Genomic DNA, 22,773 nt, shown 5'->3' on the forward strand with positions numbered 1-22,773 from the left:
TGCGCACGTGTATGTGTGTGTATGTGCATGTTCGTGCGCGTGTGTGTGTGTTAGAGGAAATACTCTACAGCTGAGCCTGCGATTTACCAGCGTAGCGGCACGTAGTAAATCTGCAACAGGGGACCTCAGCCGTTTCATTCATCGTACACCAAGCTGAGGGCTAAAACAATTGCCACACTTAAGACAAATGCCAGCGTGAGTCATACCAGCCAGAGTGCAAACATGTTTGCTGTTGGGTGAGTCAGAATATCACATCCTGAATTCACAAACCTTCCTATAAATAATAATTTCCGAAATTGTTGCATTTCTTCAATACAATGCAATTTTAAGTGTAATGCCGAATCTATAAAGGCTTTCTTGATTACGAAGAAAATGTTTTTGTCCTCTTCCCTTTTGATCCTGATTACATGTACCTACCTATAGTAGTAGGCTGTCTATGGTGACTGAAGTGATAATTGTGTCGATTCATACTTAGCAAAACGCAAACATTGCTCAAAATGGGTGACAAATGACAGATAGCCCCCAAAAAAAGAAAAAAAAAAGGAGAGAACTAAACACAAGCCATAGGACCTTTTGCTTACTGTGTATGCTTTCTATATCAGCACTTCTTTGATGCTCTAATTCTGACATGCTTTAGCATGTTCAGTATTCAGAGAAAAGGAACGTCATGCTGGCATGGGACACTGACCAGCTGAGAGAAGGGGCGAGAAATTCCGGAGAAGTGGTGAGAGAGGCCATGGCACGTGGGCAAGGAAGGACTGGGCCTGCCACTGTGCTCGACAGCATATGTACCCAAAGCAAAAGCATGGTCCTTGCTTCAAGGAGCGCTCAGCCTCAATACAGCATACAGTGATCACTCCTCCCTAAGAATAAGGACATACCTGCTAACAAAATCAACACACTGTAATAACTGGTAATGATTATCCATGGCCATCTTTAATTCAGGGAAGCATCTGAATCAGAAGTCATGCAAGTGGCTTTTGAAATAGGGCTGAACTTAAGGATATGACCAAGTTTATTCAGAAGAGTGCTGATAAAGACGTGTGATGTCTCTGCAATGAAGGAAAAAAAAAAAAGTGATGTTGTGTAAGGGGGGGGTGGGCTCTAACTTGATTTTCAGTTAGGAATTTATTCTCATCTTACACGAAAGGGAATTCATACACATACAAATCTCCTTACATCAAATCAAGACAGTCTTGCTTTCTCCTAACTGTTTTGTGGAATAACCACTCAGAAGTTCATTTCTGTTACCTTTCTCAGGCAAAATAAAAGGCCTTTTAGAAAAATTTTATTGCTAAAACAATGAAATTCTCCTGGGAACGACTTCGTTATGGAAATGAAGTGACAGCTTCTTTTATCTAGCCAAGCAGCAAGTCTGCATTTATAAAAGGCATTCTGTGCACGAAGTACAGTGAGTGGGAGGACATGAAAATGCTATTTTTAATTCAGATTTCAGTGTTCCTCCCATACAGATCTCCTGGAATAATAACAGCAACAACAATAATGATAATTAATAATGCCAAAAAAGGAGTATCATCTTAAAGGTGAGTGGCATGCAAGAAAAGAAATTGTACTTAAGGACTTGCAACATGTAGGGACAAATGTACAGCTCTTTCAAATAAACTGGCATTGCGCCATAAATTTCACAGGATTTGAGATTTGCCCCCTAAGTTTTATACTGTAATTTAAAATAAAAGGTAATAAATTATTATTATGAGCAACATATGGTGCATCTCTACCATTAGTTTTCTTGCAGCAATTGTTATTTTCAGAAACACAACTGAATGAGAAGTTAACTGTGGAGTTGATACTGTCACTGTGTTTGGGTAAGTGACCATGACAGATTTTAGACCTGGGGAAGAAAGCAAACCTTGAGAAAAGCCAGGGCCAAGCAATGTTTTCAGATGCAATGAGAACAAGGGTAGGATGCAGACTTTGGCCCAAAGCGTAAAAGAAGACACTTGAAAGATCCTTTTCTGCTTCGCTGACCTTTGGACCTGTCCTTCAGGACACTGTCACAGAGCAAAGATGTTGAATTAACACATACAGAGAAAGTGTGAGCCAAATTCTTCCTCCCTACCAGGAATACACTGGCTCCAGTGAGCCTGGTGTGTAATTATCCAAGGGCAGAAGATAGCCCTGATTATTGGAAGATTGTTACTCCGCTGTGCTATCATCTACCAGTAGTAATTAGGACAAGGCTTTGCATTTCACACCTAATAAAAATTAACGAGAATGAGCAGGCAGTAACAAAATGCATGGGAGCCACACGCACACCGAGGCGCAACGTGAAACCTGCTGGTGCGATTGCACTTGGGAGTAACCCCACCACTGGAAAGCCTCCATTTCACGCGAAATTAGAGCAAGCTGGAGAAATCACACACGCTGTCTCTCCCTCTCTTACACTCCGCAGCTCCAACACAGAAACACGTCGGAGTCTGGCACCGACTCATGTTTCAAACACAGGAGCATCCCCCAACACATGTGCCTGCACACAAACCCCCTGCACAGACCCTGTCTCATGCTGTTGTCATGGCGTACCAACCTTGTCCAAGTGATTTCCCTACGTGTTTCCAGTCCAATGCAAAACCCTCATCAGCTGCAGCATGAAACGTGCAGGAACCGGCACCCTTGGCATGCTACCCCCCCAGCGAAAAATCAGCCACCTAACTACTCAGGTACGATCTGTTTCCGAGAGCTATTATTTAAGGAGCATTCAGGGCATGCTTGGAGGCACTTCCACTTTCTCACCCTCCTACAAGACAAATTTTCATGCCATTAACCTTTATTTGCCTTTTATACAGTAAAATTTAAGTCTATTAAAATATAGAGTTCCAATTTGATATTTTGATCACCTCCATCTGCTTCATGGGAAATGTACAGTGGTAAGAGAGAAAAAAAATACATAGGACTGGAATAAGTTAGCCCGTTTTCCTTTTTTGTCCATTGCTTGCTGCCAAACACGCTTGCTGCTGGTCACTTGCCTAGCTCATTGCCAGCAAATGCTCAGCTGGGCACGTCACCAATGTTTAACCCTCAATAAAATTAAATCGCAGTAATACTTTGCACTCATTTAGGGTTTTACATATTACAAACACTAAAAAAAAAATAAAATTAACTGCACACTCTGTAACACCCCTGCAAGGTAAGTTGAGTATTATTATTCATACCTTATGCAAAGGGGAATTTCACTGGAGAAGGGATAATTGACCTGCCCAAAGCTATGCAACACACGTGCTCCTGTTTCCTGGTTCTCTCCTTACTCCAAGAGACCAATTTTAGCCTTTCCTGAAATTCCGAGAGAGTTGGAGTCCTGCCTTCGTTTCTGTCTCTTTCTGCTGCTGAAGGAAAGGAGGGAGCAGGTCTCTCTACCCAGGGGTACGAGTGGTACGTGGGTGGTGTGAGAGTAGTCCCTGGTTGCATCGGCTTGCGGTGGGACCAGAATGGACTGGAATCGCGGCACTCCCATTTCCACCTCCCTGCAGCAAGCGAGGATTAGCTGCAGAGAAGAATTTGGTCTGCGGGAACATTACGAGCCTTTTTCACAAAAGACAACCAAGTTTTAGTCTCTGCAGATGCCTTCTAGTACCACAGGGAGGACAGTAGAGGACTCAGCAGTGTATGTATACTGCACGCTACTCCTCATACTCCCCTCGCTTCCCCTCAACCACAAAAAAGGGTAAGACTGAACAAATAAAGGTTTTATCCAGGATAAATGGCAGCAGGGCAAGAGCAGTGCCCACTGCCTGCTCTTGTGGGCTGCAGCCACCCCTGCCAACTGTCACGTGGCAGAAAAGGCCACGCTGGGCTTGCCTGTAGCCAGCACTTCTGGTGGGATGTCGGATGGACCTGAATTTTTTAACCACCTCTTTGAGATAAAAAACCCTCATGTCACAGGCTGGACAACAAAGTAATGTAGTCAGAGATCCTGTTACAACACCAGCTGTTCATCCTGCACTGCTGCCAGTAGCCACAGCGTAGGTGGGACCCAACTGCACTTACTACGTCAGAAATCACAGTTTTTCTACCTGTAAAAGATCTGTACCCTTATGTGCAGTGACATGATTAAAGCAGAAACGTTACCTGATAGCATTGTGGATGTAATTTTCCTAGTTAAAAAAAGGGCTTTTACTGGCAAAGCTTATCCCAGTTCACAGACTGAGTAAGCCCTACCTTTGATCAAAGCAATTAGACTGGAAAAGGACTTCAATGCGTTGATCAGCTCCTGAGCTAAGGCAAGCCTTAAGTAGAGGGGTTTATCTCACCTAACCTCTCACTTTTAACCACGTTTGGTTGGGTCAGGGCCAACTTAGTGTAACCAGATCCTCAGCCCTAGCTGCAGGTTTTGATTGCCCTGAAGCGCTAGCTCAAGCCAAAGCCTCTTTAGCTATCCCACCTAAGAGCGCTGTCACCCCTGCAGATCAGCAGATGAGCTCCACAGTTTAAGTGGATTAGCTGTGCTGAACAACTCTGCTACATCCAGTTCTCGTGTCGGCAGCACTCAAGCTTCAATCAGCAGTGATCTTACATTCAGCTGCTCCAGCAAGTTTTGCTGCAGAGGACAGAGCTGGGTTGAGGACAAACCTGAGCCACCCCCAGGTCCTAGAAGAAAAACAGGCTTGTAGCTCGGGCTCGGTGGGCATCCTAAGGGGCTCAGTGAGCCAGAACTGTCTGCGAAGATTGCCCCCTCCCAAACTCTCTCCGGCACCAGGGTTTGGGGTTGGCTTTCCACTACAGCATGCGACTAGGAAGAAAAATATCAGTCTGACACACCACACCCTGCCTTGTCATGATTTCTTACGCAAAATCCTCGGCAGCGGCACGCAGCAGAGTGGCACTTAAACCAATACAGTAACAGGATGCCCTCCTGATCCCACATACCCTAGTGTCGTGGTTAAACCACGACACTTAGCCACCTATCCTAGTCTGGGAGGAACAGCCTCTGCCGTGTCTTAGCAGCTACAAAACTCGGTTCCAGCTAACTTCTCTCAGAAAGCAATGAATAGGACTTTCCCAGGTACACAATATCCTTCTCTCAGCCACTCCTCCCAAAGGCAGCAGGCAGAAGTGCCACATAACATAATCAGTGTGAAGTTGTAACAGTGTGGGAGAATGTGGCAATTCATGGAAAATGTCATCGACCAAAAGGCAATTAGCAGTGAGTCTAAATGCAGAAGCAGAAGGGAGTGGTTTCCTAACAAAACAAGCCTTGTTAAAAAAAATTTTAAAAAACCACCCTAAAACTCACTTTCCTCAAAAAAGCAGCATTCTCAGGAGACTGAAAGCCTGTGAAAAAAATACCCCTGTAAAGCTTTCTGTAAAGATTATTCTTTACAGACAGATTTGGCAGCCCTTTCTGCTCTGTCTCCTAATGCTATTGAGTATAACTATGTTAAGTCAATAAGCAAAGCCACTCAAAGGTGGGGTTTTTTTGAGGTTTTCTAGGCCAAGAGAGGAAGCAGTGCGATAGGAAAGTTTTCAGAAGTGGGAGTTGTGCCTGCCTTGCTTCTAATTGTAGTGAAACTGTCAACCTCTGCGTTGTGTTTCAAGACTTTACACTTCAAAATCATTCCCTCTGTGCTTTGAATTGCTATACTTTTAAGCTAACTACTTCTAAAAGTGCTGTTTAAAAAATGGCATCTTCAACCGCATTTAAGAATAAATCTAAATTTGCAAAGTCTCATTGGGTCCCTGCAAAAGTGCAGATTTTTTTTATCGTACTTGACAGCCAATCTCTTGGAAATTATTTGTGCAGAAATTTAGTTTAAATTACTTCCTATCAAGACATTTAAGAGAAAATGTGTTTTTTGTTATAAGCTAAAAGTAATGATGTTCTTTTTACCTTAGATAAAAAAACCCACAACATTCAAGCAGCACACAACACTGAAACCAATTAGTAATCTTACAACCTAAAATCCTACCTACGTGCAGGCATGTATTAATCGTATTTCAGAATGAGCTCCAGACACACGTGGCTAAAAAAAACTGAACTAGGCTGACTTGCTTTCTCCCTAGTAAACCACCAAAAGAGAAAGCAGGTCCATGTACTACAGTGAGAATTACAGGCACTCATTGACCTTAGGAAGATGTTCTCTGCCTCTGAGCACTAAACTCAGGCAATCACCCCATCAATGCCAGAATGGTAAATTCATAGATAAGCCAATGTGCTAAATTTCTCTTCAGTGCCCAGACCCAATCAAGTAAGAAGACAGATATCTGCCAAACTGCAGGGAGCTGAGGGAGCGCAGCGCTTTCCAAGTGCCCCTATATACATTTGAATTTCCAGGTAATTAGGAAGCCATGTTCCTTTCATGCTCTCATGAAACAAGGAATATTTAAGTTGCTTTGGCTTTAACTATTTTAAAATACAGAATATCATTTCGGGAGAGTAAAGACAGTTAGGTTCAGTAAGGGTCAGGTATATTTACACTTTGTTGCTCAATGTGGTAAAACCAATTCAGGGTAAATGTTTACTGCTAAATATCCGGGGAGATGAAGAACAGGCATGTAAAGCAGCTCAGAGCATGCAGGCTCAGAGTCAGGTCAGCCAAGAGCTATCTTCTAGCTAGCGTGACAGTGCCCAGCATAAGGAAGCCCCAAGACTGACTCCAGTTCCTGAGTAATACATTCACCAAACAGAAAATTATACTGTACCTTGTGGGGCTGAACAACTTTGAAGTATTATCTTGAGGTCTGCCAAAGTTTGAGGTGTTCCAGATGCCAGGTTTCAATTTAAGCTGATCTATTTTTCATATCCTTCTCCCGGACTCTCATCTCTCTGGTTTAAAGGAGGACAGCACAGTATTTAACCCTGGGAAAAAAGCTCCTACCATTGCTCATGAATGGCTCCCCCTCGTAGCATCTGGAGATCGCATTAATCACCTTGCAAGGAAGTCCCACCCCACTCCACTCACTGCACGATGGACGTTTGGCTGGGCCAAGCTGAGGTGCTACAAACAAGCTCCCATGTTGGCATTGGTTATTTCTGCGCTTGGGAAGCAGGGATATGTGGCCTTCGCTCTGCACCTCCTCTCATCACCATTTCTCCATGCATGGATATGATTCCTCCCCATCTCTTCCCAGTCCAACAAAAAAAGTCCTTAACCAGACAGGAGCGATGCTGGCAAAGTGCCTTCTACTCCAAACTCCAGCACCAGCTTGGGCAAGAAGTGAGGAAATGCAGCCATGTCACATGGGAAACAGCTGAGCTATCGCAAACAACAGCCAGCAACCCTTTTGACTAACCAGAAAGTGCCCAACCCAATTCTAGTCTCCAAATGGAAAGGCTGCCCTCCACTCCCCCTGCAGACTCCAGCAGGATCACCTTCTCAAATATCCCTCGTCCGCCACAGCAATCCAGCAAATATTACAATCTAATCATTTCCACAGTACACAAATCCCTTCCTGGCTTGGCGCAAGGTGAGCACAAAGTTTTTGCTAATCTTGCATTTATTTTAATTCCCCGCCCCCCTTCCACGTCATGTGAATCATCCCTGTTCCTCAGCATCAAAGAGTTAATGGAAGAAAGAACCACCCTAGCATGTGCTTCACGCAAGGGTAAGTGGACTGGCCAGCTACCAAAGCAGATTGTTAAAGACTGCACTGAGCTCCTGATTTTTTTTTTTCCCCTCGACTGCAATAAGCTTAAGAATCAAATGTGGACATAAATGTAAACCTAGACCACATCTGCTCATAAAGCAATGTCTTTGTACTTGCACAACTGCCATTAACTGTATACAAAAATACTTAAATTTTTGAACTCTCCTACATTCAAAAGCTGACCTGCAGTCTGCCCGAGGCAGCCAATGTGAACTGCACGCTCAGCAGAATTGCACATTAAAGACAGAGGGGAAACAGATTATGCTATAATACAAAATCAGACTGCTAGGAAAGTGAATCATTTGTGCAAGCACTGTTAAATGCTCAGAGTATTTTGGGCACACTTCACCACACCAGATTAAAATACGTCTATTGTGGTTCTCGTCTGAAAGGCAGCACTAGGTTCATGTTATTTGCCCCTTTCATCACAGGCATGAGCAAAACTGGTGCTTTCAGGACTCTGTGATACCCCACTATTAAACTTTTCTTTTGAATTAATTGAGGCTACTCTGCCATTTGAAGATTTTTACATTCCCGCAATTGCATTAATAGCTTGGAGGAGAGCGTATGTGTGTACGCACATTATTTCTTCCCAAAATCTCTCAGGAGACTTCAGCTGTAGATCTTGGCCATCAGTGTTCAGGCTTCTTCTCAGAATATAACTGAATTCTGATATAGTATTCTAATTTTAACTTATTTCTTGGCAAGATACTCCCTCCTTATGTGCATACATGTCAGACATGGATTGTGTTTTAGCAGAGTTCCCTTGGTTAATTATTACAAATCATCTGAATGTTTCTCCATCACAAATCAGGTATAAACACCTAGGACCTACCTAAGAGGACTCCATCTCTAAACAGTTTCATTTTGAATGACATAAATGACCTTGGGCCAGCTTATTTCTATGTTGGTTCATGCTTTGCTCTGGTGTGACATCCCCTGAGGAAGACAACTCAGGGACCCACTTGTCCCAAACCCACTCGTGTCCTGTTTTAGATTCCTTCCTTTTCAAGTCTACCATAACTGACCTATAGGCATGAAATCCACCGTGGGATGTGACTAGCAACCCTTTCTACAGTCTGTTATTATTTACATGACCATTATTAACAACAGCAAAATATTTTAATTTACACTGCTAGCAAATTCAATTTTCACATCTATAATCAACAGAACTATGTATACAAATAGACAGACATTTACTCTTACATTCTGGGCTTGGAGACACAAAAAGAGGAAGCGTATTTCATAGTTGGCCCCATGGCATCTACACCTAATACTGCAACCTCAAGTTAAGCAGAAGTCTGTGGTAACCCAGTCTATTTTCAGTTATCCAGTACTTTCCTAGTTCATTACTAGTTTAAGTTAAAAAAAAAAAGAAAAAAGCGTATGATAAAAATTCATAGCCAGATTTCAAAGACCTAACTGTGTTGCAAGGTGCACAGTAGATCACACTCAGAGCATTTAATGCATAATTATCAATCCAGAATTTTGGGTGCTTCCACTCAGGGGTGCTTAATTTTGTGATTCATGTGGAGGGCCATCTCTAACAGCAAAAAAGAAGACTCTCTGCAATAAAAATGTAAAAATTAAAATTGGATCTTTGGGTTGAGAAGTGCAATGATTTTGCACAGGAATTGCACACACCCCATCTACTGGCTTTTTGGAAGACTGAGAATTGTAACAGCGGCAAGGCGAGTTTACCTTGCATTGAAGTTATTTACTGAGCAATGCCTGTGAGCTTAGTGCTTGATAAAGATACAGGAGACAAGCACCTGTCCCAGGTGAGCCACAAAGCAATCCAGAACTAACAAAACCATTCAGAGCCTACAATGGTACAAACACAGGTCATAGGCTAAAAAAAAAGTCACCCAAATCATCACAGCATCTTGCATGTTACAACAGAAACATAACAGAGGAGTCAGAGGAGAAAATATTACAGCCGACAAAGGCCTTGGTTGTGCTGCGTGCCTGCTCTGGGGCCTGCCTTGCTGCCCTTAGAGCAGATGTAGGGGTAACATCCAGCAGAACGGATGAAGGCAGCAGACATGCACCCACAGCAGAGGCTTCCATCAGCATTGCTGTTGTGCACTGCTCCCGCTCAGGGAGCAGAGCCACTGTAATTTTTAATTCAAGAAGGTTGCATGCCACTTCATTAGAAGAATTCACAACAGACTTCAGTCACTCAGTCAAAAAGGGAACTTGAGTTACGCTGTGGCAATCAGGATGTTTGATCATGGCAAATCAAAGAATCTGCTCGGCTCTTCTGAAAGCTACCCAAAGCCATTGCAACCTCCCGCTCCTCTGCTAGTCTGCAATGCTTTAATAGCAGATGGCAAAAGTACTGAGATTAAATCCAGTGCTAACAGTAGCTGGGAACACTGATAGTTTTGCCACTGGAGTGCCAAATTGTGACAATTTTTTCCCAACAAATTAGTAAAGTTAACATACCCACACTGCAATGCCAAGGATATCAGCCAGAGTTTGTCTGTTCATTTCTAACTCCATAGTTGCAGGCAGGGGCTCACAGAAGAGGCCAGCAACAACCGTAATGCCGATCTGTAGGCTTAGGAGACTAAACACATTGAAATCTGTCAACAGACTCTTTATCTTAATGTGAAACTTTCATAGGCTGGTAGGCTGTTACTGACAGTTGTACCGAAATACATGGTGGTCCATGATGTGGATTAGATGGAGTGTCAACCCCTTGTCACTTGTGACCTATCCTGGATTTCAAATTAGTTTCTTTAAGAAGCACTTGGTATTAATATGCCAGTGCTTTGTCACACAGATGCATGATAGATATGATTTCTAGCAAAGCTGAAATCACAGAAATTTTATTTGCATATAGGGTCAGAGCTGTTTTGAAAACAGACTTTTCAGTTATCTGTGATGTTTGGAGGAACTCACTGTTGCAGAAAGAAAATAGTATTTTTCCTTCATTTGCTACTGTCCTCATCACAGACCAAAGTCTGCTCTTGCATCCAGTGCAACTTCAGCAGAGTGGCCCGGGGTGAGAGTGATGTAAGGCATTTAATGTCCAGTCTTCAAATAACAGATCAAATTTCTTTTAAAAATACTGTCTTTATTCAAAGCAGTTAATACCAACCATCTGATAAGGGGCTACTGTTACTGTTGACCCCTTGTTTGCATTTTCTTTGCCAAAGTTGTGAAGGTATAGTACCATTTTAAGCTGTACACCAGCCAAGGAGAGCACAGCGATGTGAAACTGGTATTCGTGTTTTGTCAGTACCAGCAAAGGTGTGTTTGCACAAAGCTGTGATAACTGTCAGCACCTCAAAGCAATTTAGATCTTCACTTGTTTGAGCACCAGGCAATCTTAAGAGCTGCAGATCTCTCACTTCTAAGCACTAATACCTCAGTAACTTCAGCTATATAAGGTCCCCAAATTAAAAGAGCATATTTATCATTTTCTAGGAATACACCACAGTTTGGACGACGTTATTCCAGTGCTCAGTTTCTTCTGGACACAAAGGCATCCTAGAGGTCTTAAAACTCAGCCCTTCTTCAGCTCCAACTGGAGCTGGACCAGGCGTCCAGCACTGGCACCAGACCCACTGACGTGCCAGAGCATTTCAGAAACTAATCCAATAGCTGGGGAGGTGTTTTTAGAAACCCTTTGCAGAAGGCACCTCTGCCAACAAGGTTCAACGAGGTTTCTGCTGGTGATTTAAGACGATATATTGAATGTCAACTGGTATGTTTATTTCCTTTAAACACTGGACTTCCTTTCAAATAACATCTAATAGGGCAGATGACTGGTTTAATACTAACAGAAACTGATCAAAAGACCCTAAATTATTTGGCTGGCTTACCTTAAAACCTTTTCCTGCTTTAGTTTCCATGTAAAATATACCAAAAGAGTATTCCTATCAATGGAGAGCCTATCAACTAAGCATTTAAGGAGATGGGGAAAAGTACATTTAAAACTGGGTTGTGGATAAAAACGCCAGAAACTCCCCAGACCAACTTAAGCACCAGCTCCACAGATTTTCCCAAGAGCTACTTTGGAAAATAAAACTTAGGGAACCACGCCATATAAGGACATTTGAAAATGCTATTCCTTATCTACAAAAGGCAGTTTCTTCTCAGTTGCCATCATGGTTCATTTGGCTAGGGACAAAAGTGGTTGGCAAACTAACGTAAAAAAGAAACAAGTAAATACTGGCATTTTAAGCACTGTCTCTTAAGTGAAGATAAACAGCGATGGTCAAAGCACAACCAGCCAGCTCTCTCTCCATGCCTATTTGAAGGGACAATGGCTGGGAACCACCTGGATCAAGGCTGTCAATCCATTTAAATGCAGAAATGCTTTCATGATTTCAAGGCAGAACAAGTATTTCTTTTTGTCTGCACACTTTTTAGAAAACATGAACAGTAACTACAGAGCAGAACATAGATGCCTATTAACAAAGCCAACAACAATTACTGCTATGTCTAAGAATCAACAAAAAAAAACACATACCAGTGTATTCCAAAGGCATTCACTCACAAAGCAAACTCACTCCACGCAAGCCCAAGCACAGAAACCCGATAGTATCTCATGATTTATGTTCTCTCAGCAGGTTGTACTGGGTCCTCCAGATTCCGGGCTTGCCTTTTGAAAGCAATTAAGTTTCTAGCACTTCTGGGAGTGACAAAAGCTCTCGCTATGAAAACCTGCATGCTGCGCTCTCACTGAGTCTGCAGCCTGGCAGACTGAAACAACGGCACCGAGAGAGGTGTGAACTTCCCCCACTTAACTCATCTGGGAGCGTTAGTACTTGAAGGGCCATCTCTAAACTTTGAAGCTATTTTCAAATGATGTCTTCGTCCGGCACCCAAACAGCGAGCTGCCACTGTGACTTGGAGAACGTTTGCAAAGCGCCCTCTCAGCCTGGAAAGAAAAATCCCTTTCCTCACCAGCCCGCACGCAGGAAACTCTGCAAGTTCAGCTACCGTGAACTATTCTAATTACTCAGCAAGACAGAGTACCCTTACTTACATTACAGCATGTCCAGAAACCGTGACGAAACCTGGGTCCTGCTGTGCAATGCACTGCACAAACACACATTAGGAGACGGCACCTGCTCCTTGGAGTTTACAACTTGCACAGAGTAAGCTGTACCTAAGGGAAGGCAATGGCAAGAAACACATGCACAGAAGTGAGCAACAGGTGTTTCACACAACTACTGTGTGAATGCTGCTTCTGAATTATAGTACAGGAATGCTGTCTGATCAAAAAATAGATCTGTGATATGCCCCTGGCTGAATAAAACAAACAAAATAGCAGCCAAGTCAAACTACTGAACACCCCGGCCCCAGCAACAAAAGCCCCAATGCTGTTCAAACATCAGACTGCCTGGACAAGGCACAACATCTTTACCTCCTCAAGAGAAAAAAAAGCCAAAGCCATTTCCCATCGCTGTGCTTACTCTAGCTATACTACAGACAGAAACGGTCTCATGAAGGCAGAGCAAAAGCAGTGAGATGGGCTAACGAACAAGGCAGGCGGGTGCACGGAAGGGCATAGGCCAGCATTATGCCAACAGGCTCTGCAGGAGCTGGCCAGACACGGGATCTTAGCCCTGAGTAAATGCAGAAGGGCAACTCCTTCCAGGGAGGGTGGTGAGCCACCTCTTGTTTCCTCCAAGGCACCTTGGCCTAAGAGCGCACGCAAGGGCAGGTACTAAGGGATCGCTCTGACACAGGGAGTCACACGTTGTTTACTCTGTGGCAAACAAACTTGGGAAGACCAACATTTTCTCACATCGACTTATTTCTGTGCCCTAGACTCTGCGTGTTTGGTTGTCAGAGTTGTTGAATCCTTGTAACTCCAAAAGAAACCAGCTGGAGCGATGCATAATCAGCAGCCTGGGAAGTCACCGACAGGTGTTCTGATAATTTTATTTTTTACTTATCGGTGTACCTGTTTCCTCTGTTATACAGTAAGACACCCAACTCCTTGAACACTGTGCAAGTAAGAGAAATAGATAATTTCAAATAGTGTCATTTTCAAAATCATTTAAGCCTAATTATGAGAGTTAACCCAGGTCTATTTCCTTGCTGACAACACCTGTGGTTTCATAGCCATATTTTTTTGTATCTCTTGCTCACCTGTTGCTATGCAAGGACTTACAAATACAGGGAAATGATTGATCAGTGAGACCTGCAAAATATGACCAGACATGATTTTCTAACAGATTTAGAAGATTAGTAAGTTAGAAAAAACATTTCCCCTCTTATCTCCTTCTGTTAAAGTCGCAGTCATTTTTAACAACCAGAGGTAAGCACTTTTGGAGACAGAAATGTGCTTAAAGAAGCATACTGGCAGAAGTGCAAGATGCTTTAATGTCCTTTAAGTCCTCTTTAAAGTGCTTAACATCTTTGGACAGAAAGTACTGACCAACTGCAAACTTGGTCACAAACAGTTCATTACACATACAAACATATACAGACACGTCAAAAATGTTAAGTCAAGATCTAAAAGACAAGGAAATACCAGAAATATGTCCAATTGTGCAACCTTTTATCTTCTTTCCTAATTTATGATCACACAGGTTTTTTTCCACAGGAAATGATGCCATTCATGGTATAGTAGAGCTGGTGTTACTGAATAAGCAATGATCAGTAGTTTGCTTCATTCTCACTACTAAAAATGGTCCTAAACCCCATGCTTTAAAGACAGAACAGGCTATTTCCTTATAGATTATTTTCTGGCTGTCACCATATTACCTAACCGCCTGATATACTAAAATTAGCGCATGTTCGCAACACCCCTGTGAGAAGGTTTTTTCCCCATCGCACAGACAGAACTGAGACTTGGAGAGACTGAGGTTGTGGACAAAGGTCCCTTCCAAACCCAGCTATGATACTTGATGAGGTTTTCCTCCCACACACGTGCTCAGCACCAGCTGCCCCTCTTCCTGTGATGACTGTCTCCCTTCAGAAGTGCTAGCAGTCTGGTGTAAAAGCATTTTGTAATCCGTTATGGTGAAAATAAACTGGAGCGGCTACAAACTACTCTTTACATTCTTTTATGCTAACCCAGTTTTGCCTCCAACCAGATGGAGAGCACTCACTCCATCCCAGAGCAGACCAAAGAGGGTAATTTCCAAGGGAAGGTGCAGGAAGCACATGGAAGCTTGTGCTGACACAAGCAGACCCAAAAGAGGACATCTGCACATAGCTACAGGTCAACATCATTACCAGGACTGAAACTTTTAAATGCAAAGAGACCTCTTCCATTGGAGGCACTGAGATAACTGCAGGCAGGAACAAAGGATTGGACCTCACGTCAACCAAAACTGCAGGGTTAAGACATACAACTTGCATTCGCAGACTCATGCTCACAGCACAGGGACAGCAAAACTAAGGGGTATGAACAGGTAGAAAGAGATGCATTCACACGAGGTACTACTGCCAGCAAGACACTTGTTGCATCTTCTTGTTGGAGATTGCTTCTCCACCACTAGAGCTGCTGAAACAAACTGCACGAATGCTTCTTGTCCACTTCAGTGTGAAGTTAGACACTTTGAACAGACTTAGCAGTTTAACCTAAACTGTGTGGTTTCACATCAGGGCTTTTGCACTGATGCAGAGGGACAGTACTTGCATTATTCAGTCCACTGTCTCAGTAGCACTACGAGGCTGTATCAAGCACTTGGGACTGTAACAATCAGAGGTGGAATGGTCTTGTATCTTCACAGCAGACAGGACAAGAAGCATGCAGCTGCAGGCTCAGGTATCACAAACTCCATCCCAATGTACAGAGATTTCCCTCTGACCTTCTCTTCTGTGGCTTCAGTCCTGCTGCTTCCCTCCTCAGACTCTTTACCCTAGTTTCCTCCTAGGTCCTCATCTTAGTCCTGATCCCATCACACAACCCACCCTTGACAGTCACACCACCTCCAAAATGCTGTCCCCACACTTGGTGCTTGCAGCCATAGCTGCCCCCACATCTCCTTGTTCAGACAGTCCTGTGCCCCCCAACACTTCTCCTGAACACATCTCCCATAGCTTGTATTCTCTCTCCATCCCTTCCTACAGCTCCACCCTGTCTGGACAACCAACAGCTTTGCTGAAAACACGGAAGGACAATCTCCTTCCTCTTGCTTCCCATGCCTAGGACCACAGCACTCCTCAGGAGACAGATGTAGCAATATCAAAGCAAGTCCTTCAGCTTTATGCTCGAGGCAGCACCACCTAACGAGCTCCTGCTGTGTAGGTACAAAATGAGACATTTCAGAGTTTATAAACTGACTGATTATGGACAAATTTTCCTGCAAATGAGAAGGGAGATCCCTAATACCAGAGCAACTATACCACCAAATTTCAAATATCCACCCCCAAATGTGAAGGTGCTACACAGCTACTCAATGAAACAGCTGGCCTATTTTTAAAAAAGGTAAAAAAATGCAGGGGTTTGTATGTCATTCTCAAGACAACCTGAATCATTCATGCTGAAATGTAAAAAGGAAGAAAAATCAACACGAAACTGCCACTGAGTTTGGAAAAATGTCACTTTAAAGGTTATCCTGGAAAAATAGTAGATGTTGTGCAATGCTGACTGTAGGCAGTTCAACCAGCTTTTCTTACATTACTTGCTATTTCCTACAGTTATTACTGAGCAAGTCCCTTAAACAAATCCATAATGTAGAGTAAAAATGAAAGAAGATTATAGGCTCCAGTGATGTCTGGACATATCTCAACAGGACAAATACAGACTGTAATAAAGACGATGCCTATTAACAAGGCAATAGATGGTGAACGTGGAAGACAAGACATCATTGTGTGCAGAGATTTTTTGATTCAGATATGCAAGAGACAGGAAATCCAAATGTCACATTCACAGCCTATTTACAAAAATTAGGAGGAAGTGTTGATTGGTTTCTATAGACACAAACATTGATATTCACACTAGAATCGAACAATTGTTCTTATGACTGGAAGCAAGGTCAAACTCTGATCATCAAAGTTCAGCAGACAGAAAAACAGCAAGAAAATCCTGTTGATACATAACCTTCACCATCTAAGAGTCAAATGATTCAGCTACAAGAAAGCAAATAAAATTATTTTTAAACAAACATTTAGTTCTTTCTTCATAAAAATATGTAGCTTTTCAGCAGATGACTCAAATGTGAAAGTTTGTGGTCTTTGCTCCGGCAGCTGGGGAGGCTGGATTCTGATCCACTATGCAAATGACTCAAGTGTTTTTCATTTTCTAGGGTGCCAGTTGCACTCCTGAACTGTCTGCAGAGGGGGACCACCACTGCTGCTGAGCCTCAGAAGGAAAGAGCAACAGGGTATGAACAATTTTTTCCCCAAAGGTGACTACCACCCAGTTTTACGGCATGACAGAGAGAGGAGTTGTAAAGTTGCTATCTCCTCACGTAACACTTCTGAAGTAGAGGCAAAAGGTCTGACTTATGAATTTTATTGAAAGAGATATAGGCAGGCAGATTCTCCCATGGAACATTCCAGATCTGTGCTTTGCAGAGCATGCTTTCAAGACTGATGCTAGACCTCCCAGGTGATAAGAAAGATGTACAAGCAGAGGAAGGAAGAAAAATGCAAAACAGGTCCTGCTTACATGGGATCTTCCCCTTTGTTGGATGGGACCTTCCTATCAGGACAAATGTCACTTGCAGGCCTTGGTGCTTACTACTATACTCCTCCACACCACAAGAGGCAAAGGATGCTTTGGCAGGAATGATTTAACACACAGAAAAGTCTTGAAGAGCAGCAGGCAAGCAGCCTCCAAATGCAGGGGTAGAGCAGAGCTACAGATGGGCTGATCTCTCAGGCCCTCAACTAGAAACCAGGGAGCTGGGAACAGGTCTTTGAAGGGTCTTAAAGCACTGCTGAGACTTTCTGAAAGCCTCTTAAGATAAAAGCCAGGGATCTAAGCCCCATCATACTATATGACACAAATTTTGACTTGTTCAGGTGTCTTCAAATATCACAAAACCCACCTATTTCTAGCAGTAAATATAGAAATACCTGAAATTACTGCCCATAATAGACTACATCTACGCTGGGAGAGTATGAAGCATTACTGCTGTATCTGTGTAACCATGATGAGAGCTATAGTCTGTGTGCTTTTTTTTAATCTCATCTAGACACAGCTCTAAGTTGCTGACTACTGTATTAAGTTGGACTTCCTGGCTCTCACCTATCTGAATCAAACAAACGAGCTCTGCAAACATTGTCTTGTCTTCCGCGTTCACACATTATATAGGTCTATTACGTGGACCAAGCTGAACTTTTTCCTCCACTGGACAGGTAAATATACATGGGAAGAACCAAAATGCATGCAGCACAGGTTACCAGGCTTTCCCAGAAACTCTAAAGAGTTAGGCAAGACCAAAGAAGCAGCAAGAAAAATGGAAACCTTCCCCCAACTGGAGATGAAATGAAACTAAACCAAACCAAGAGTGAGTGTTCTACCGAACAGTCTCATGGTGAAGTCTCCGGCTGGAGAGCTCCATTCCTCCATCTGGTGAAGGTATCTTGACTAGAGAAAGAATAACTCAGTACAAGGGAATGTAGCTGCAATCTGGTGCGAGTGCCAGGCTGAGCAACTGGTTCACCCAAATCCTCTAACTTCCAAGTAGAACCGCTGCAAGAAAGCAAACTAAGTCCAAAGATATGCTTATTTTCTGAAAAAGAGTAACTGTTCAGATCACAAGACAAGACATAGATGTGTATGGCCTTACTTTTATTTCATGGGGCATACTGGAGTTAATTCTGATTCACATGAGTTTTGGATACCCTACCTAATAACATCTACCTCCCTCAGTGTCAGGCACTAAGTCAATACTTGAGGCAGGTAAGCAATAACAACTCACCCTCCACATCATTAAAATAATTCTGATTTTCCTTAGAGTCTTCCAGGAAAATCAGATATATAGATCTCTCATCCTGACCATTCATCAGTCTCTAGACTATGCAAGAAGTCCCTGTAATGTTCCACTTTGTCTAGCAGAGCAGTGAACAGATGTGGAAAAAAATTCACTGACTAGTGAAGAAATTCAGGGCAATAAAATAACCCAGAATTACCTGGACTGTGTCCAGGCCTCTTTACAGATTTATGAAGAAGAATGTTAGGAAGCAGAGGATACATGTTTCGATTTGAGACACCCAGATTCCTAAATGGAGCATGAAAGAAACGTGGACTACCAAGGGGTGCAAGGAAGATTTCCATCACCGTAATTCACCAGATAGTGCTTTGGTACAAACCCACGTGAGTTTTACTAGGTTGAGGAGCTAGAGCAACTTACGTCAGATGAGACTGTGCCTCCCTGTATCTTATGAAACACAATTATTTAAGGTTCAGATGGTTACGGATTTGCCACAAGAGATACCCTAAAACATTACTAAGTTTGGAACAGGAAATCTCAAGGGACAGCCCACGCACCATGTCTGAGACAGGTGCAGGGCAGGAGAGCAAAGGGCTCTGAAGAAAAGGGAGATTTCCTGGAGTAAGAGTGAGCATCTGGGAAAAGCATCCTTGAGTTTGAGAACACGCTGAATGTGGTATGGGACAAGTCTGGGCTCTTTCCCTCTCCCAGCTAACTTTGGAGCAGGCTTGAACAAGGAGAACAGGGTCACCACTCACACGTGGAACACAGGTGAGAGGAGCCATGCACAACTTCCTGGTCAGGAAAAACAGCCCAAGGTTCAGCCTCTGCTTCCATGCTGTAAAATAGCTTTGAAAAGCTGTAGACAGAGGAGAGAAATTTGGGACTAAGGGCTTGATTTTTTACCCGTGCTTTTGTTACAGGTTTGGCATTTTTTATGACATTCTAGCAAGCAAAAAGAGAGAAAGAGAGAAACATAGTTAATGTAAAGGATCATCTGAAGGTCTGAGTCTCCCAACAACTGCTATCTAAACTTGGAAGGCAAGGCAGTAGCTGACAGAGAAAGAAGGAGAAAATAAAAAGGAATTTGCACAAGTAGAAGCTCCATAGACAAGCACTGTTGCTCCATTTTGTTTTGAAACAACAAAGCAATTCGACCAAGTGCAGAAGTGAAATGCAGGGGGTGCACTGCAAGTTAGATGATTGGAGTTTAGGAGTTGATACACAGACTGAAGTCTGCTCCACAGTCCCAGGGCAAATTTCACTCTCTGAAGCAGTACTTTAGAGACAGAAACCATTCAGTGACAAGCCACTGTCTCCAAGTGCATAAACGCTCCTAGTCAAGGATGCAAGTTAGCTGAGATAACTGAGCTGTAACCACGCTGGAAAAATGGGAGCAGAGAGAGCAACTGAGTGACACTGGCACCAAACAAAAAACACTGGGGAAGGATTCAAGCAGAAGGGTGATCTACAGGATAGAATAGTTGCCCAGGATTTGGGAAACTGACGCAGTCAAACCTCAACATCACTGAGCTCTTATGAGCCTATCCTTCAGCCCTTCCGTACCTCATCTGCAAAATTATACCTATGCAAGGTGCGCCCAGGTGGAGGAACTCCTCCACTTAGTGACAGAGCTCTGGGAGGAGGTGAGTAGGTTGAGGAGTATCAGAGAGTGTGTGAGAGAGGGGAACTACTGGAATTGCACCCTCCCTTGCCTGAGACAGGCCCAACAGGCAGGCAGGACGCATGATGCAGAGGATTCCCTATCTTCACTCCACCTCGCTGAACACAAGTGACTTAAGGGATAGGGGGCAATGGCGACAAGCTCCTGCCTGGCGCAGCAGGCACGTCTCCTCTGTGACTAACCCACCTTCCCAGGTGCCCTTGCATAATAAGTATGAGGCTCTGCAAGTGGAACTGAACAATAATGAGGACAATGGTTCATCTAGCTTGGAGGTGTCACTGAGGTTAAGTCGGCCTACACCCTGCATCAAAACTGCTTCCATAAAGAAAAAAAGATGGGTCATTGTCATAGGAGACTCCCTTCTGAAGGGAACAGAAGGCCCAATATGCAGACCAGACCCACTTAGGGAAGTCTGCTGCCTCCCTGGGGCCCAGGTTGAAGATGTGAAGAGAAAGCTTCCTACCCTGGTATGGCCCTCAGATTATTATCCATTATGGATTTTTCAGGTAGGCAGTGATGAAGTTGCAACAAGAAGTCTGAGGGCAATCAAGAGAGACTTCAGGGCCTTGGGACAACTGGTTAAGGGATCAGGAACACAAATAGTGTTCTTCTTTACCCTTCCAGTTGCAGGGAATGATGAGGGAAGAAACAGGAAGAGCCAGCAGATCAATACCTGGCTCCGAGCCTGGTGTCATAGGCAGAATTTGGGGGGTTTTGATCATGAGTCAGTTTTCATGACACCAGGCCTGCTGGCAACAGATGGGGTACACCTGTCTCAAAGGGGAAAAAGGATCTTTGCACAGGAGTTAGCATGGCTCATTGAAACACCTTTAAACTAGATCTGAAGGGGGAAAGTGATAAAACCAGGCTCACTAGAGACAAGCCTGGAGGCAGCACGCCAGTGTTTGAGGGACTGTATGCTAGCGAGGTCCTTTGGTCTGCCACCCCAGTGGAGGTAGGGGATGGAGAGCCATGCGACAGCAAAGACACAAGGGTTATTGATGCATTAGAAACCACAGAAGTGCCTGAGAATGGTCACATAGGAATTAGCGCTTCTCCCCTCAAAAAGGTGGCAGGATCAATAGCCCAACTGAAGTGCATTTACACCAATGCATGCAGCATGGGCAACAAACAGGAGAAGCTGGAAGCCATTGTGCAGCAGGAAAACTATGATATAGTTGCCATCATGGAAACAGGATAGGATGACTCAAACAACTGGAGTGCTGCAATGCATGGCTATAAACTCTTCAGAAGGGATAGGCAAGGAAGGAGAGGTGGTGCGGTAGCCCTGTATGTTAGGGAGTGTTTTGATTGTCTATAGCTTAATGATGCTGATGGTAGGGTTGAGTGTTTATGGATAAGAATCAGGGAGAAGGCCAAGAAGGCAGATATCACAGTAGGAGTCTGTTATAGACCACCTAACCAGGATGAAGAGGCAGACAAAATATTCTATGAGCAGCTGGGAGAAGTATCACAATTGCTAGCCCTTGTTCTCGTGGAGGACTTAAACATACCAGATGTCTGCTAGAAATACAATACAGCAGAAAGAAAACAGTCTAGGAGGTTCCTGGAGCATGTGGAAGATAACCTCCTGACACAGCTGGTGAGGCAGCCAACTAGGGAAGGCACCCCGCTGGACCTGTTGTTTGCAGAGAAGGACTTGTGGGTGATGTGATGGCTGAGGGCCATCTTGGACACAGGGATCATGAAATGATGGGGCTTTCGATTCTTGGAGCAGTAAGGAGGGGGGTTAGCAGAACTGCCACCTTGGACTTCCAGTGAGCAGACGTGGTCCTGTTTAGGGGCCTGGTTGAGAGAGTCCCTTGGGAGGCAGTCCTGAAGGGCAAAGGAGTCCAGGAAGGCTGGGCATTCTTCAAGAAGGAAAACTTAAAGGTGCAGGAGCAGGCCATCCCCATGTGCAGAAAGATGAGCCAGCAGGGAAGAAGACCAGCCTGGCTGAACAGAGAGCTTTGGCTGGAACGCAGTAAAAAAGGGAGAGTTTATGACCTTTGGAAGAAGGGGCAGGCAACTCAGAAGGACTACAAGGTTGTCGTGAGGTTACGCAGGGACAAAATTAGAAGGGCCAAAGCCCAACTAGAACTTAATCTGGCTACTGCTGTAAAAGATAATAAAAAATGTTTCTATAAATACATTAACAACAAGGGAGGGCTAAAGAGAATCTCCATCCTTTATTGGATATGGGGGGAAATATAGTGACAAAGGATGAGGAAAAGGCTGAAGTACTTACTTAATGCCTTCTTTGTCTCAGTCTTTAATGGTAAGACCAGTTGGTCCCCGGGTGCCCAGCCCCCTGAGCTAGAAGACAAGGACAGGGAGCAGAACGAAGCCCCCATAATCCAAGGGGAAATGGTTAGTGACCTGCTACACCACTTAGACACACATGAGTCTAAGTGGCCAGATGGGATCCACCCAAGGGTACTAATGGAGCTGGCAGAAGTGCTCACCAAGCCGCTTTCCATCATTTATCAGCAGTTTTGGCTAAACGGGGAGGTCCCAGTTGACTGGAAGTTAGCAAATGTGACGCTCTTCTACAGGAAGGGCTGGAAGGAGGATCCAGGGAAGTACAGGCGTGTCAGTCTGACCTTGGTGCCAGGGAAGGTTATGCAGATC

General features: G+C 43.8%; 1 protein-coding gene across 5 annotated transcripts in view; it reads right to left on the reverse strand.

Annotated features, from left to right (window-relative positions):
* ATXN1 (ataxin 1) overlaps nucleotides 1-22,773 on the reverse strand; it is a 226,459-nt gene that overhangs the window by 97,885 nt on the left and 105,801 nt on the right. Inside the window, exon 5 of one of the 5 annotated variants that reach the window (XM_010573184.1) lies at nucleotides 6,655-6,778. The exons of the other annotated variants lie outside the window; for them this stretch is intronic. The gene's annotated coding sequence lies outside the window, so the exon portion shown is untranslated. The remainder of the gene's footprint in view (nucleotides 1-6,654; nucleotides 6,779-22,773) is intronic. 5 annotated transcript variants of the gene reach the window in all.

The sequence above is a fragment of the Haliaeetus leucocephalus genome, unplaced genomic scaffold (assembly GCF_000737465.1).
Source record: "Haliaeetus leucocephalus isolate CR32 unplaced genomic scaffold, Haliaeetus_leucocephalus-4.0 Scaffold373, whole genome shotgun sequence".
Lineage (NCBI taxonomy): Eukaryota > Metazoa > Chordata > Aves > Accipitriformes > Accipitridae > Haliaeetus > Haliaeetus leucocephalus.